We start from the raw sequence: 16,275 nt of genomic DNA on the forward strand, positions 1-16,275 counted from the left end.
GGTCTAGATACTTGCTTCAATCTATTTTGCTTGCAAGGTTTGCCCGTTTAAATGCATACAGATCATTTTATTAGGAAAGTTTAAATATTTCATAAGATTTTAACAATTCTTAGGCACAAGCCTCAAACAATGATAAGGCCCCAGGATGCCCTTCTGCAGCTTGTTGCTTTGCTCTCAGCATCTACTCGCCTGTTTGATTAAGGTTTAGCCTCTACTGACAGATTACTATTGGAAAAGGCCTCTGGCTGTGCCACACAGAATGAGTTAAGCTAAGGATTAACCATAGCACTCTCACTAATACAACCAAACTGTCAACAAGATCAAAGGGTTTTATAGAAAACATAAAGCAATTTACTGAGGTGTACCTTATTGAAAGGACATGAGGAAGAACATAAAAACATTCTCAGCACCACTAGCAGAAGTGGGGAAAAAACTATTTTACCTGTAGTTTATCCTCTCTGCTTTCATTGGTTTGCTGTGTGTTAAAGTTCGGTCTACCTATATAGGCCATTATGTGGTTGAAACTCTGCCGACTTGCATGTTTTTTAAATCCCCTAATTAATAGCAGCTAAAAGCAGTTAAAATTAATAGCCAGGTGGTACTGGGGGTAAAACTGCTGCTAAATTAGACTTCTATTAACAATCTGGTTGCAGCAGTGGTCAGTTTGAAAACCACATTGCCATACAAATTAACATTGTGTCAGCCAACATGCAGCCACAACATTTTAAAGGGGTATTCCAGGCAAAAACTTTTTTTTTATATATCAACTGGCTCCGGAAAGTTAAACAGATTTGTAAATTACTTCTATTAAAAAATCTTAATCCTTCCAATAGTTATTAGCTTCTGAAGTTTTCTGTCTAACTGCTCAATGATGATGTCACATCCCTGGAGCTGTGCATGATGGCAGAATATCCCCATAGGAGCGGCACAGCTCCTGGGACGTGAGTCATCAGAAAGCAGTTAGACAGAAAACAGCAACTCAACTTCAGAAGCTAATAACGATTGGAAGGATTAAGATTTTTTAATAGAAGTAATTTACAAATCTGTTTAACTTTCCGGAGCCAGTTTATATATATAAAAAAGTTTTGGCCTGGAATACCCCTTTAACCAAACCTAAGATTGGAGCAAGGAAAAACTCCCTTTTTATGCCACATATTCAACATTCCATGATTTAAATGGGCACTGTCAGATACAAAAACTTTTTATATGTTGTACATCTTGGCAAAACATTAACCTTTCTAATATACTTCATTATGAACATTTTATTTCCTTTCTTATAGAAATCATGGCTTATAAAATCAAGGCTTTGTCCAAGCTGAAACACAGGCATGGACAAAGTCCAGTAAGTGAGATTGGGCTAACACTCCTCTGTGCTCTTTCCTGTCTGATAGGATAAGAGAGGGCACAGAGGAGTATTATCAGACAGGAGAGAGCACAGAGGAGTGCTATCAGACAGGAGAGAGAGAGCACAGTGGAGTACTATCAGAGAGGAGAGAGCAAAGCAGAGTGCCATGGTTTCTATAAAAAGTAATTAACATTTTCTTATGAAGTATATTAGAAAGATTAATGTTTTGCCAAGATGTACAACATATAAAAAGTTTTTGATCTGACAGAGCTCATTTAAGCTTTATAAAATGCGTGTGTATGTGTATATATATATATATATATATATATATATGTATGTACATTGTCATGGCCGTAAATGTTGGCACCCCTGAAATTTTTCAAGAAAATGAAGTATTTCTCACAGAAAAGGATTGCAGTAATACATGTTTTGTTATACACATGTTTATACCCTTTGTGTGTATTGGAACTAAACCAAAAATGGGAGGAAAAAAAGCAAATTGAACATAATATCACACCAAACTGCAAAAATTGGGCTGGACATAATTATTGGCACCCTTTTACTTAATATTTGGTTGCACACCCTTTGGAAAAAATTACTGAAATCAATCACTTCCTATAACCATCAATAAGCTTCTTACACCTCTCAGCCGGAATGTTGGACCACTCTTCCTTTGCAAACTGCTCCAGGTCTCTCTTATTGGAAGGGCGCCTTTTCCCAACAGAAATTTTAAGATCTCTCCACAGGTGTTCAATGGGATTTAGATCTGGACTCATTGCTGGCCACTTCAGAACTCTCCAGCGCTTTGTTGCCATCCATTTTTGGATGCTTTTTGACGTATGGTTTGGGGTCATTGTCCTGCTGGAAGACCCAAGATCTTGGACGCAAACCCAGCTTTCTGACACTGGGCTGTACAGTGCGACCCAAAATCCATTGGTAATTCTCAGATTTCATGATACCTTGCACACATTCAAGGCACCCAGTGCCAGAGGCAGCAAAACAACCCCAAACATAATTGAACCTCTACCATATTTCACTGTAGGTACTGTGTTCCTTTCTTGATACGCCTCATTCCGTTTTTGTTAAACAGTAGAATGATGTGCTTTAACAAAAAGCTCTATCTTGGTCTCATCTGTCCACAAGACGTTTTCCCCAGAAGGATTTTGGCTTACTCAAGTTCATTTTGGCAAAATGTAGTCTTGCTTTTTTATGTCTCTGTGTCAGCAGTGGGGTCCCCATGGGTCTCCTGCCATAGCGTTTCATTTAATTTAAATGTCGACGGATAGTTCGAGCTGACACTGATGCTCCCTGAGCCTGCAGGACAGCTTGAATATCTTTTGAACTTGTTTGGGGCTATCCTGCATTGACACCTTTCATAAATATTTATCTTCCATCCATGCCCAGGGAGATTAGCTACAGTGCCATGGGTTGCAAACTAATTGATAATGTTGTGCACTATGGACAAAGGCAAATCTATATCTCTGGAGATGCAATTGTGACTTAGAGATTGTTGATATTTTTCCACAATTTTGGTTCTCAAGTTACCACACCAGTGATTCCCAACCGGGTGACGCAGGATTTTGCTGTGAATTCTTTATTTCCCGTCCTAGCCTGCGCTCCTGTGACTCACTGCGCCACAGGGGGTAAGGGAAGCCTGCGTGCGTACTGTGCACACATCGTCTCTCTGCGTCCCCCACCGCCCCCTGCGTCCCCCTCCGTCCCCTCCCCCCTGAGCCGAAAATGGTACCCTGCTACACCGAAGTGGGGAAGATCCCGTGGAACTGCAAGCTGCGCCCCATGCCGGCTTGCTTAAGGTATTGTACCCTTTCCACCGCTCTTTTACCTCACCCATGTGTGGTAGCCCTTGGGGGGTATTGGTAGTGGAAGTATTGTTACAGTAATTGAGGGGTTAATGTTAACCCTATAGTTCGTGACACCAGGCTTAGGGCTAGTATGCTGAGATGATTCTCTGGCCTATCGCCGCCCTTCCCAGTAACGACAGGTGCATAAGAATAAAGACTGAAGGTCCACAAGGTAGATGAATGTGAACTTGCATAAACTTTACTTAACAGCTTGCATGGTACATCCACAAAGTAGTAACAGTCTCAATCAAACAGTCTCCATATACCTCAATGACTGACAATTGTTGCGGACCTTGAAATAAATTAAAGTCTCTGAATTTAGGGTAATTATTGCAGATCCATCCGGATTTAGGGGATAGATAAGGTCCTGTGATCCTGCAGAGTGCTTAGGGATTGATGCACTCGCGATCCTAGATATATCAGCCGTTGCTGCAAGGCTCAGGCCTAACTCACTGCGATAAACAGCTGCGCAGATCCTGCTTGTTTGACAGCCCGGGAACAAGAGAGCGAACAATGGCCGCCGCTCCCTTATATGGGCAGGGGCGGGGCGAATCCGAACTTCTGTCACTCACTGTTACACAGCGTAATGGGATTGACTACGTCACAAGGACCTCCAAAGGTCCTTAAGCAGAAATACCATAGAGTTCAGCTGACCACGTGACCCGCAGGTCCTGCTACGCTATGGACAGGTAATTAACAATATATATAGGCATAGATATAATATTTACATGGTTCCTAAGTAAACTATTAGGGCAATAACTATCTGGATGAGAGGTGACCAGGGGTGAACTAGACAATGGGGACCCCGACGTCCTAGGGACTCTGGCTAAGGGGACCCATATACACAGGTACCGGATAGGATACGGTACTGGGACACCATTAATGTCATTAATGTCCACCCTCCTGTCATCCATGTCTGCCTTGTCCACCCCCTCTGTTCATCCCTGTCACCCATGTTCACCTTCCCTGTCCACCCCCCAGTCTACCCTGTCACCCATGTCCACCCCCTATTCACCCCTCTGTCCCTTGTCACCCCCCCCCCCCTGTCACGCCTGTCCACCCTCCCATGTCCACCCCTGTCATCCATGTGCACCTTGGCCACCCCCTGTCTCCCATGTCCACCCCCCCTGTCACCCATGTTCACCCCCAGTCTTCCCCCCAATCTACCTCCTGTCACCCATGTCCACACCCCTATTCAACCCTTGTTCACCCCTGTCACCCCTTTTAACCCCCTTGTTATCCTTGTCCATTCCCCCTGTCTCCCATGTCCATCCCCCCTGTCATCCATGTCCACCTTGGCCGCCCTTCTGTCACCGCTGTCACCAATGTTCCCCCCCCCCCCCCGGAAAACCCTCTGACTACCCCCCCCCCCCCAGTCTACCCCTCTGTCACCCATGTCCACCCCCTATTCACCCCTAACAACTGTTCACGCCCCCTGTCTCCCTTGTCCACCCCCCTGTCACCCATGTTCACCCCCCTGTCCACCCCCCAGTCTACCCCCTATCACCCATGTCCACACCCCCCCTATTCACCCCTCTGTCCCTTTCACCCCAGTCCACCCTTCTCTGTCACTCATGTCCACCCCTCTTTTACCCCTTGTCACCCTCCTGTCATCCATGTCCACCTTGGCCACCCCCCTATCCACCTCTCTGTCACCCCTGTCCATCCCCCTGTCACCCATGTTCATTCTCTATTGTCCACCCTTGACCACATCCCTGTCACCCATGTCCATCCCCTATTTACCCCTCTGTCCCTTTGTCACACCTGTCCACCCCTCTGTTACCACCTTGTCACACCTGTTCACCCCTCTGTCACCCCCTACGCCCCCGTCACCCATGTTCACTCTTCTACACCCATCTACACCTCTCTACACCCCTCTACCACCCATGTATACTCCTCTACACCACTTTACCACCCATATACACTCCTCTACACCCCTCTATCACCCATGGACACTCTTCTACACCCCTCTGTCACCCCCTACGCCCCCTGTCACCAATGTATGCTCCTCTACACCCCTCTGCCACCCATGTACACTCCTCTACACCCCTCTGTCACCCCCTACGCCCCCGTCACCTATGTACACTCTTCTACACCCATATACACCCCCCTGTCATCCATGTACACTCCTCTACACCCCTCTGCCACCCCTGTACACTCCTCTACACCTCACTTCCACCCATGTACACTCCTCTACACCCCTCTGTCACCCATGTACACCCCTCTGTCACCCATGCACACTCTTCCACACCCCTCTGTCACCCCCTACACTCCTCTGTCACCCATGTACACTCCTCTACAACCCTCTGTTACCCCCTACACCCCTCTGTCACCCATGTACACCCCTCTGTCACCCATGTGCACTCTTCTACACCTCTCTGTCACCCATGTACACTCTTGTTCACCCATGTACACCCCTCTTTCACCCCCCACGCCCCTCTGTCACCCATTTACACTCTTCTACACCCATGTACACCCCTCTTTCCCCCCTCTACGCCCCTCTTTCAACCATGTACACCTCTCTGTCACCCATGCACACTCCTCTACACCCATCTGTCACCCATGTACACCCCTTTGTCACCCCCTACGCCTCTCTGTCACCCATGTACACCCCTTTGTCACCCCCTACGCCTCTCTGTCACCCAAGTACTCTTCTACACCCCTCTGTCACCCATGTACACCCCTCTGCCATCTATGTAAACTCCTCTACACCCCTCTGCCACCCATTTACACTCTCTACACCCATCTGTCACCCATGTACACCCCTTTGTCACCCCCTACACCTCTCTGTCACCCAGGCACACTCCTCTACACCCATCTGTCACCCATGTACACCCCTTTGTCACCCCTATGCCTCTCTGTCACCCATGTACTCTTCTACACCCCTCTGTCACCCATGTACACCCCTCTGCCATCTATGTAAACTCCTCTACACCCCTCTGCCACCCATTTACACTCTCTACACCCATCTGTCACCCATGTACACCCCTTTGTTACCCCCCTATGCTCCTCTGTCACCCATGTACACTCCTCTACGCCCCTCTGCCACCCATGTACACCCCTCTACACCCATGTACACTCCTCTACACCCCTCTGCCACCCATGTACACTCCTCTACTCCCCTCTGCCACCCATGCACACCCCTCTACACCCCTCTGTTACCCATGTACACTCCTCTACACCCCTCTGTCACGCATGTACACTCCTCTACACCCCTCTGTTACCCATGTACACCCCTCTGTCACCCATGCACACTCTTCTACACCCCTCTGTCACCCCCTACACTCCTCTGTCACCCATGTGTACTCCTCTACAACCCTCTGTCACCCCCTACACCCCTCTGTCACCCATGTACGCCCCTCTGTCACCCATGTACACTCTTCTACACCCCTCTGTCACCCATGTACACTCTTGTTCACCAATGTACATTCCTCTTTCACCCCCTATGCCACTCTGTCACCCATTTACACTCTCCTACACCCATGTACACCTCTCTTTCCCCCCTACGCCCCTCTTTCACCCATGCACACTCCTCTACACCCGTATGTCACCCATGTACACCCCTTTGTCACCCCCTACGCCTCTCTGTCACCCATGTACACCCCTCTGCCATCTATGTAAACTCCTCCACACCCCTCTGCCACCCATTCACACTCTCTACACCCATCTGTCACCCATGTACACCCCTTTGTCACCCCTACGCCCCTCTGTCACCCTTGTACACTCTTCTACACCCATCTGTAACCCATGTACACCCGTTTGTCACCCCCTACACCCCTTTTTGGTTTAGTTCCAATACACACAAAGGGAATAAACATGTGTAGCAAAACATGTTTTACTGCAATCCTTTTCTGTGAGAAATACTTCATTTTCTTGAAAAATGTCAGGGGTGCCAACATTTACGGCCATGATTGTGTATGTATATATAGATTATATAGATATATATCTATATATAAATAAATAGTTTGTTTTACTGCATTTTAAATATGTGAGGATATATTTTTTATTGAGTGCTACATTTAAAATTCTGCAAGATTAAATTTGTTTCTCATTGTTTCTCCAGTTGAACTATTCATTGTCAAACCTCTTAACTGGGCTTATGATAACTAAGATGTGAAAGCCTAAGGCCAACCTCTCTATAAACATCTTTGTATAGATTGCTGGAGGTTTGAGTAGGCAAGTTGATAGGCAGCATAATAAAAAAAAATGAAAATATATTGCGTTGTGGATGTTTTGACATTGATTTACACAAAAGGGGTAAGTACTCTACTTACGGAGACACCATTTCTGATGTGTGGAGATTCAAAGGCCATAGTACTCCACTGGGAATTCTGGGAAAAGGAATATGCAAAGATGCTCAGTAACACCACCTTTACAGGTAGCATTCCCTAAACATCAGCTTTAGCTCCAGTTATGGAGTCTCCAAAACTGATTTAAATTTGTTGCCAAGCCAGAATTTCCCCAGAAGGGAAGAGGACCCATCTTAGGAGACTTCTGGCTTGGCATTAAATCTTAATACGTTTCGGAGACTCCGTAACTGGAGCTAAAGCTGATGTTTAGAGAATACTACCTGTAAAGTAAGATATGAAAGAGGTCCTTGATGGGTGCAAAGAAAATATGATTGCTGGAAAAATAAGGAGCCAGATAGCTAGTGTTCATTGGAGTTTGCTACTGGTGGCCTGTGGTTTTGTTAAATTGTCCATGCTTTTAAGCTCTATATGGACATAGAAGTGGATAAAACACCACTTGGGAACCTTAAATGCTGTGTAATACTAACTGCAGGAAAATTTAACTATCCAAAAATAACATTGATGCAGTAAAGCTCATGCATGCTCATCTAGCTTGTGGGCTAAGACTTTTATAGCCTAGCCACTACCTGTCTGACAAGTCAATCTTTATTGTTTTCATTTTTTACTTTGTTTTATAAACAATTCTGTTTGAATAAATACATTTATCGTGAAAGGCAATTATAGTAATCTTAATAATAATGTTGTAATTAATTTAACTGCAAAAATAAATCTGTTAAAATATGTATTGTAAATCTTAATATTGCAATAATTTTCATTGTATGTGACATCATCATTTCCAACAAAAGAAGGGCATACATTTCAGTACAGGAAGAACGCACGGGACTAAAGCACAGATTGAAATGGCTATTTGAAAAGTTAATGTGGAATTAAAGATGCTTAACACTGTTTCAAATAGGTAATTTATATTGTTAGCACTTGGATAAATAGATAAATGCATTAAGAAAAGCATTTTTGGCACAGCCTGAAGACAGAGTTGGCTCTAACGTTGCCCTTAGTGATTGGCAGCTTTTTATGGCAATTTCTAATTAAAGCCTAATTGATTTTTCAAATAAGACTGATTTAAACGTGTCACATGTTCTTAAAAATGACGCTGTCTTTGGCTTTTGATTTACTTTACAATTGTCAAGATGGAAACTGTCATATAATTTTTCTTTCTGCCTTAAATTTATAGTATTATTTGTTCATTTATTTTTATCTTAACCCCTTAACGACCATGGACTTAAATGTACATCCTAATGGCCGACATCCGATATCGCGCAAATGTTCACCATTAACCCCTCAGATGCCGTGATCAATACAGATCATGGCATCTGCGGCAATGCACATGTTAAAATAGATGATCGGATCGCCTGCAGCGCTGCCGCAGTGATCCGATCATCTTTAATGGCGGACGGAGGTCCCCTCAGCTGCCTTCGGCCGTCTCCCGGGGTCTTCTGCTTTGGTCTGAGATCGAGCAGACCAGAGCAGAAGATAGCCGATATAGCTGATCAGTGCTCTGCCCTATGCATAGCACTGAACAGTGTTAGCAATCAACTGATTGCTATAGATAAAAAGTGTAAAAAAATTTAATAAAGTAGATACATTTTTTTAAAATGAAATGAAAAAATCCTCTCCGCCGCGTGCGTAAATGCCACAACTATCAAAATATAATGTTAATGATCCCGTACGTTGAACGGCATAAATGTAAAAAATAAAAAAAATCCAAATATGCTGCTTTTTTGTCACATTTTATTCCAAATTTTTTTTAATAAAAAGTCATCTAAAAGTTTTATATATGCAAATGTGGTATCGATAAAAAGTACAGATGATGGCGCAAAAAAAGAGCCCTCATACCGCCCCATATACGGAAAAAGGAAAAAGTTATAGGTGGTCAAAATAGGGCAATTTTACATTACTGATTTTGTACTAAAAGTTTGAGATTTTTTTAAGCGGTACAAATATAGAAAAGTATCTAGCCATGGACATTTTAATCATATTGAATAATATGAATAACGGAATAAAGAACACATGTCATTTTTACCGTAAAGTGTACAGTGTGAAAACGAAACCCTCCAAAATGTGCAAAATTGTGGTTTTCATTAAAATTTCCTCCCTAAAAAAATAGTTCTTTGGGTTCGCCATACATTTTTTGGGTGAAATGAGAAGTTTCAAGTACAATTGGTCATGCAAAAAAAAAAAAAAAATGTATTTTAGAAGGTGAGGAGGAATAATTTAAAACGCAAAAACTAAATTGGCCTGGTCCTTATAGAATGTGTCGGCAGATAAGAACCATTTGGCCAATCTAGACTGCCCAATAATCTGAATCCTATCAACAGTCCCTGCCCCTATCTTATATAAAGGATAGCCTTATGCTTATCCCATGCATGTTTAAACTTCTTCACTGTATTTGCAGCGACCACTTCTGCAGGAAGGCTATTCCATGCATCGACTACTCTCACAGTAAAGTTATATTAATCCTTAAGGTCAAAATGGGCTTGGTCCTTAAGGGGTTAACTCATGCCGGTTTATCTTCTAATAGCTAGGTGAAAGGGGTACTCCCGTGGAAAACTTTTTTTTTTTTTTTTTTAAATAAACTGGTGCCAGAAAGTTAAACAGATTTGTAAATAACTTCTATTAAAAAATCTTAATCCTTCCAGTACTTTTTAGGGCCTGTATACTAAAGAGAAATCCAAAAAAGAAATGCATTTCCTTTGATGTCATGACCACAGTGCTGTCTGCTGACCTCTGCTGTCCATTTTAGGAACTGTCCAGAGCTGAAGAAAATCCCCATAGCAAACATATGCTGCTCTGGACAGTTCCTAAAATGGACAGCAGAGGTCAGCAGAGAGCACTGTGATCATGACATCAGCAGGCACCCCACAGTGTCATCAGACCCCCCATGTCGGCGATCGCGGCAAATCACCGGTGAATTCACACCGGTGATTTGCGCGATTCCGGGTCATCACGTGTCTATGGTGACCCTGAATATAAGGGGGATCGCGGTTGTCCGAGACACCCACTATCCCCCTGAAGGGTGCCACCCCTCCTATCCCTGCTATTGGTCATATAGACGTGACGATCAATAGCAAATCGTGAGCTGGGGGGGGGCTTTAATTTTGGTTTCCCCGTTCTGCCCACCCACAATAGGCGGGGCAGGACGGGGAAACCGACAGGCACCGGCGCCGAAGGTCATTTACCGATCTGCGGAGGCTGCGGGCGACTGGGATCGGCGGGCGGCGATGTCATGTGGCTGGATCCTACGGAAGCCGGTGAGTTGCCTAGCAACATCTGGAGGGCTACAGTTTGAGACCACTATACAGTGGTCTCTAAACTGTAGCCCTCCAGATGTTGCAAAACTACAACTACCAGCATGCCCAGACAGCTGTTTGGGCATGCTGAAATTTGTAGTTTTGCAACAGCTGGAGGTCTACAGTTTAGAGACCACTGCACAGTGATCTCCAAACTGTAGCCCTCTAGATCTTGTAAAACTACAACTCCTAGCATGCCCACACAGCAGTTTGCTGTCTGTGCATGCTGGGATTTGTAGTTTTGCAACATCTGGAGGGCCACAGTTTGGAGATCACTGTGCACTGGTCTCTAAACTGTAGCCCTCCAGATGTTGCAAAACTGCAAATCCCAGCATGCCCAAACAGCAAACAGCTGTCTGCATGCTAGGAGTTGTAGTTGCATACTTCCAGCTGTTGCATAACTACATCTCCCAGCATGCCCTTCGGCGATCAGTACATGCTGGGAGTTGTAGTTTTGAAACAGCTGGAGACACACTGGTTGCAAAATACTGAGTTAGGTAACAGAACCTAACTGAAGGTTTTCCACCCAGTGTGCCTCCAGCTGTTTCAAAAGTACAACTCCCAGCATGCACGGTCTGTCAGTACATGCTGAGAGTTGTTGTTTTGAAACAGCTGGAGGTTTGCCCCCCCCCCCCCCTCCATGTGAATGTACAGGGTACATTCACATGGGCAGGTTTACAGAAGTTTCCTGCTTGAAGTTTGAGCTGCGGGAAACTCACCGTAACCCGCCAGTGCGAATGTACCCTAAAAACAATACACTAGACTAACACATAATAAAGGGTAAAACACAACATATACACCCCCTTACACTGTCCCCCCCAATAAAAATGAAAAACTTATTGTATGGCAGTGTTTCCAAAATGGAGCCTCCAGCTGTTGCAAAACAACAACTCCCAGCAATTCCAGACAGCCTCTGACTGTCAGGGCATGCTGGGAGTTTAGCAACAGCTGGAGGCACCCTGTTTGGGAATCACTGGCATAGAATACCCTTATGTTCACCCCTATGCAATCCCTAATTTAGTCCTCAAATGCGCATGGCGCTCTCTCACTTCGGAGCCCTGTCGTATTTCAAGGAAACAGTTTAGGGCCACAAATGGGGTATTTCTGTTCTCGGGAGAAATTGCACTACAAATTTTGGGGGGCTTTTTCTCCTTTTACCCCTTATGAAAAGGAAAAGTTGGGGGCTACACCAGCTTGTTAGTGTAAAAAAATAAAAAATTGTACACTAACATGCTGGTGTTGCCACATACTTTTTATTTTCACAAGCGTTAAAAGGTAAAAATGACCCCCAAAGTTTTCAACGCAATTTCTCCTGAGTACGGAAATACCCCATAAATGGGCGTAAAATGCTCTGCGGGAGCACAACAAAGCTCAGGAGGGAGAGTGCACTATGTACATTTAAGGCCTAAATTGGTGATTTGCACAGGGGTGGCTGATTTTACAGCGGTTCTGACACAAACGCAGAAATACCCAGGGAATTTTTCATTTGCACAGCCCACTGTTCCAAAGATCTGTCAAACGCCAGTGGGGTGTAAATACTCACTGCACCCCTTATTAAATTCTGTGAGGGGTGTAGTTTCCAAAATAGGATCACGTGTGGGGGGTTCTGGCACTATGGGGGCTTTGTAAACACACGTGGCCTTCAATTCCGGAAACATTTTCTTTTCAAAAGCCCAATGGCGCTCCTTCTCTTCTGAGCATTGTATTTCGCCCGCAGAGCAAACATTTTGGATTTTGAATTTTCTCCTTCAATTAGCTGCTACCTTTTGAATGTCACTTTGAATACTTTGAGGGTTCAGTTTTTATAATGGGGTCATTTATGGGGTATTTCTAATATAAAGGCCCTTCAAATCCACTTCAAAACTGAACTGGTCCCTGAAAAATTTCGATTTTGAAAATGTTGTGAAAAATTCGAAAATTGCTGCTATACTTTGAAGCCCTCTGATGTCCTCCACAAGTAAAAACATGTCCACTTTATGATGCCAACAAAAAGTAGACATATTGTTTATGTGAATCAATATATAATTTATTTGGAATATTCATTTTCCTTACAAGCAGAGAGCTTTAAAAAAATAAAAAAAAAGCAAAATTTGCTATTTTTTCATCAAATTTTGGAATTTTTCAACAAGAAATGATGCAAGTATCGACAAAATGTTACCACTAAACTAAAGTAGATTATGTCACGAAAAAACAATCTCAGAATCAGAATGAAAGGTAAAAACATCCCAGAGTTATAAATGCTTAAAGTGACTGTGGTCAGATGTGCAAAAAATGGCCGGGTCCTACATTGAAAATTGTCTGGGTCCTTAAGGGGTTAAGGAAGGAAGTATGGTTTAGACTCAGAAACACTATACCTAGCGAGTGCTGGCTGTGTTATACTCCTGACACTGTATCTATAACCAGAAATAATTCAATTCCCAGTTATTTTACCCCCTAGATGTCAATGGTTAATGCAAAATCTAGAAGGTTGAATGAAAAGGTGTGATCCCCTTCATCACCCTTAGGCAAGGTAAAAAATTAGATTAGTAAATTGACAGTAAATTGTAGTCGAATAGCACTGCAGTGTACTGTACATGCAAGTGCTTGTTCAAATCCCCTACTGCAGCTGCTTCTATCTGTGATATGCATACTTCCAGGGGTTACGCAACAATTTTCCTCTGGGTATGCATTAAAAAAAATCCATAATGTCGGTTGCCGTAATGCTTATTCATGTGAGGTCTGGCAGAATATCGAATACCCAGAGGAAGTTCTGGGTAGGTGAGAGGCGTCAACCAAACAGAGGAGGGAGAGTCATGTCAGGGGAGGTATAGGGAAGAGTTAACTGTGTAAACTGGCCAATCCCCTGTCGATCTAGTGGTGCACAGGTGTCAGGGGTGCAACACTGACAAATAAATCTGGGAGGGAGCATGATGAGAGGGCTACAGTAGTGACTGTACTGGTCTGAAGTCGCTGTGTATATACACACTACAATCTGATCCTTGTACAGGATAAGTAATGTAATTTGCACAGAGTGACTTCACAATAGCAGAATAGCAAGTACAGCTCTGAAGTTTACCAGACATTAATCCTGATCCTGAGGTTTATCCTATCTTCAGGGTCAGGAGTAAAATCTGGTATACTCCAGAGCTGCACTCACTATTCTGCTGGCAGGGGTCACTGTGCAAATATACTACATTACTTATTGTACTTATCCTGAGTTATATCCTGTATTATACAGCAGAGCTGTACTTCATATTCTGCTGGTGGGGTCACTGTGCACATATTCCATTACTTATCCTGTACTGATCGCGAGTAACATCCTGTATTAGGGTATGTTTACATGGGGGAATACCTGTTAGTTTCCAGTGTCTGGTTTGAGCTGTGGCAGGTCTTTTTGTGGTGGAATTTCTGCAGTGAAAAATCTGCAGCAGTCCCCTTTAAAGTTAATGTAATCTGCTGGGGAAAATCTGCGATGGAACACCCGCCGCAGGTAACTCTTAGGTGGTCCAGCCTTCTAATTGTACATTTATATTCTGCACTAACTATGGTGCTGGTGCGGTCACATTGGGGGAGATTCATAATAACATGTGTAGAGGAAAAGTGGTGCAGTTGCCCATAGCAACCAATCAGATCGCTTCTTTTATTTTCAATTTGAAATAACAGTAACTATATTAATTACAAACTTGACTAAGGCCCTATTCACACGGCAGAATTTCCTCATGCAGAATTACACTTGAGGAATTCCTCCTCAAATGAAAGCCCAATACACTTCTATGGGAGTACAAACTCACATTCACACTTCTGCAGAATTTCCGCTTGGATTCCGCACCAATTCAGCACAAAATCCTCACAAGTGGAAGCAGAATTGGGGCGGATGCGCAGAAATTCTGCCGTGTGAATAGACCCTAAGGTTGACATTGTAGAATGAGAGTGTTACTCTTTTTTCTCCATTTGTGTCCTACCTAGACTCTTGGATTGAAATAAAATTGATCAAGCTGTACTTGACCTTTTCTCTTATATTTTTTTTTTACTACAAACATGTCACTAATATTGGAGGGGAGCAGTTTTTAGAAATGAGCCTCCAAGGCAGGGAAGAAAAAACTAAAAGTACCATGTGCAGAAATTGCTGCAGCAGGAAGGGGTTGACCTGTCTGGTATATGTTAATCAACTAGCCTAGTTATACTAATAAACAGTACAGTATATACTCAAATTAGCCATAACATTAAATAGGTTGAGTCAGTAACACTGGATATCTGTAACAACTCTGGCTGTTCACAAGACAGAAGAACTGGACTTCATGTATAGCAGTAACCTTTCCTGGGTCCTAACAGTGTGCCTAAGTACCCCCCAACACCTGGTCAGTATTGATCATGGCATCTGAAGGGTTGATTGCGGATATCAGCGTTAAGAAATCTCAAATTTGATTTATAAAAAAAAAAAAAACCTTTACTCAACTCTTTGATTCTGTGCTGTTCCATTATACAAGCTCTGTTCAGGCCCCAATCTTTCTTCACAAGAGGCTGAAACTATTCACTTTAGCAATTCACTAGCCTCAGCAGTCATGTCCGGTACTCCTGGCAAGCCATGATAAGATCCTTTTTAAAACAAATTTTAAACGTGGATATTCCCTTTTAAGAACCCTCTTCACCATACTGCGCCAAGCTTTAGGAGTCCCCTGTATACATCAGCATACAGTTCACCGATCCTTTGCAGACTGGCTGCATGGGAATATGAAGATAAAAATAAAATAATTAAGAATAAGCATTGCTTTACCCATCCAGCCATAATAGCAGTTTGTGATGTACTGAGAGAGAGAGTTTACTAGTATGATCAGGGGTGTGGAAATTTTATAAAAAACTACTTGTCCACAGGACTAAAATGGAGCAAAATCTACTAGTCCCTCATGACGATCCACTTGTCCGGGTCAATTTTTGCTTTTACGCTCTCATTTTTTCCTCCTCTCCCTATAATAGCCATAAATACCTACTATAATGATACCTTTTTAATTTTTCAATAACATATTCTCCGAACCAATATATATATATATATATATATATATATATATATATATATTAGGTGAAGTGAAATTGAAATAGTAAGAGATAATTTAGCAGATTTGGTGGTTTTCTTTTCTACGCCATTTACCTTGTGGTAAGATAACATGTTAGTTTCACACTTTAGGCCGCCTGATTACAGTAATATAAGATTTTTATAGTTTTATAGTTAAAAACAATTCTGAACTTGTAGCTTTTTTTCCCCCGCATACCAGGCTGTATGAGGGCTATTTTTTTGCGCCATTATCTGTTTTTTGTATTGGTACAATTTTTGTATTGATCTGACTTTTTAATTGCTTTTTAACTTTTTTTTTTCTGGGATATTATAAAAATTGCAAATCTGTGGTTTGGTATTTTTTTTTTACATTTACCGTACGGGATACATAATGTTATATTTTAATAGGTTGTACAATTACACACTCAGCGATACTAAATAT

General features: G+C 43.0%; 1 protein-coding gene across 10 annotated transcripts in view; it reads left to right on the forward strand.

The window, feature by feature from the left end:
- The window catches only part of LOC130282731 (leucine-rich melanocyte differentiation-associated protein-like), a 545,347-nt gene that overhangs the window by 193,977 nt on the left and 335,095 nt on the right, over positions 1–16,275 (forward strand). Inside the window, exon 3 of one of the 10 annotated variants that reach the window (XR_008846503.1) lies at positions 8,306–8,406. The exons of the other annotated variants lie outside the window; for them this stretch is intronic. The gene's annotated coding sequence lies outside the window, so the exon portion shown is untranslated. Of the gene's footprint in view, positions 1–8,305; positions 8,407–16,275 lie in introns of those variants that run through there. 10 annotated transcript variants of the gene reach the window in all.

This window comes from Hyla sarda, chromosome 7 (genome assembly GCF_029499605.1).
Source record: "Hyla sarda isolate aHylSar1 chromosome 7, aHylSar1.hap1, whole genome shotgun sequence".
Classification (NCBI taxonomy): domain Eukaryota; kingdom Metazoa; phylum Chordata; class Amphibia; order Anura; family Hylidae; genus Hyla; species Hyla sarda.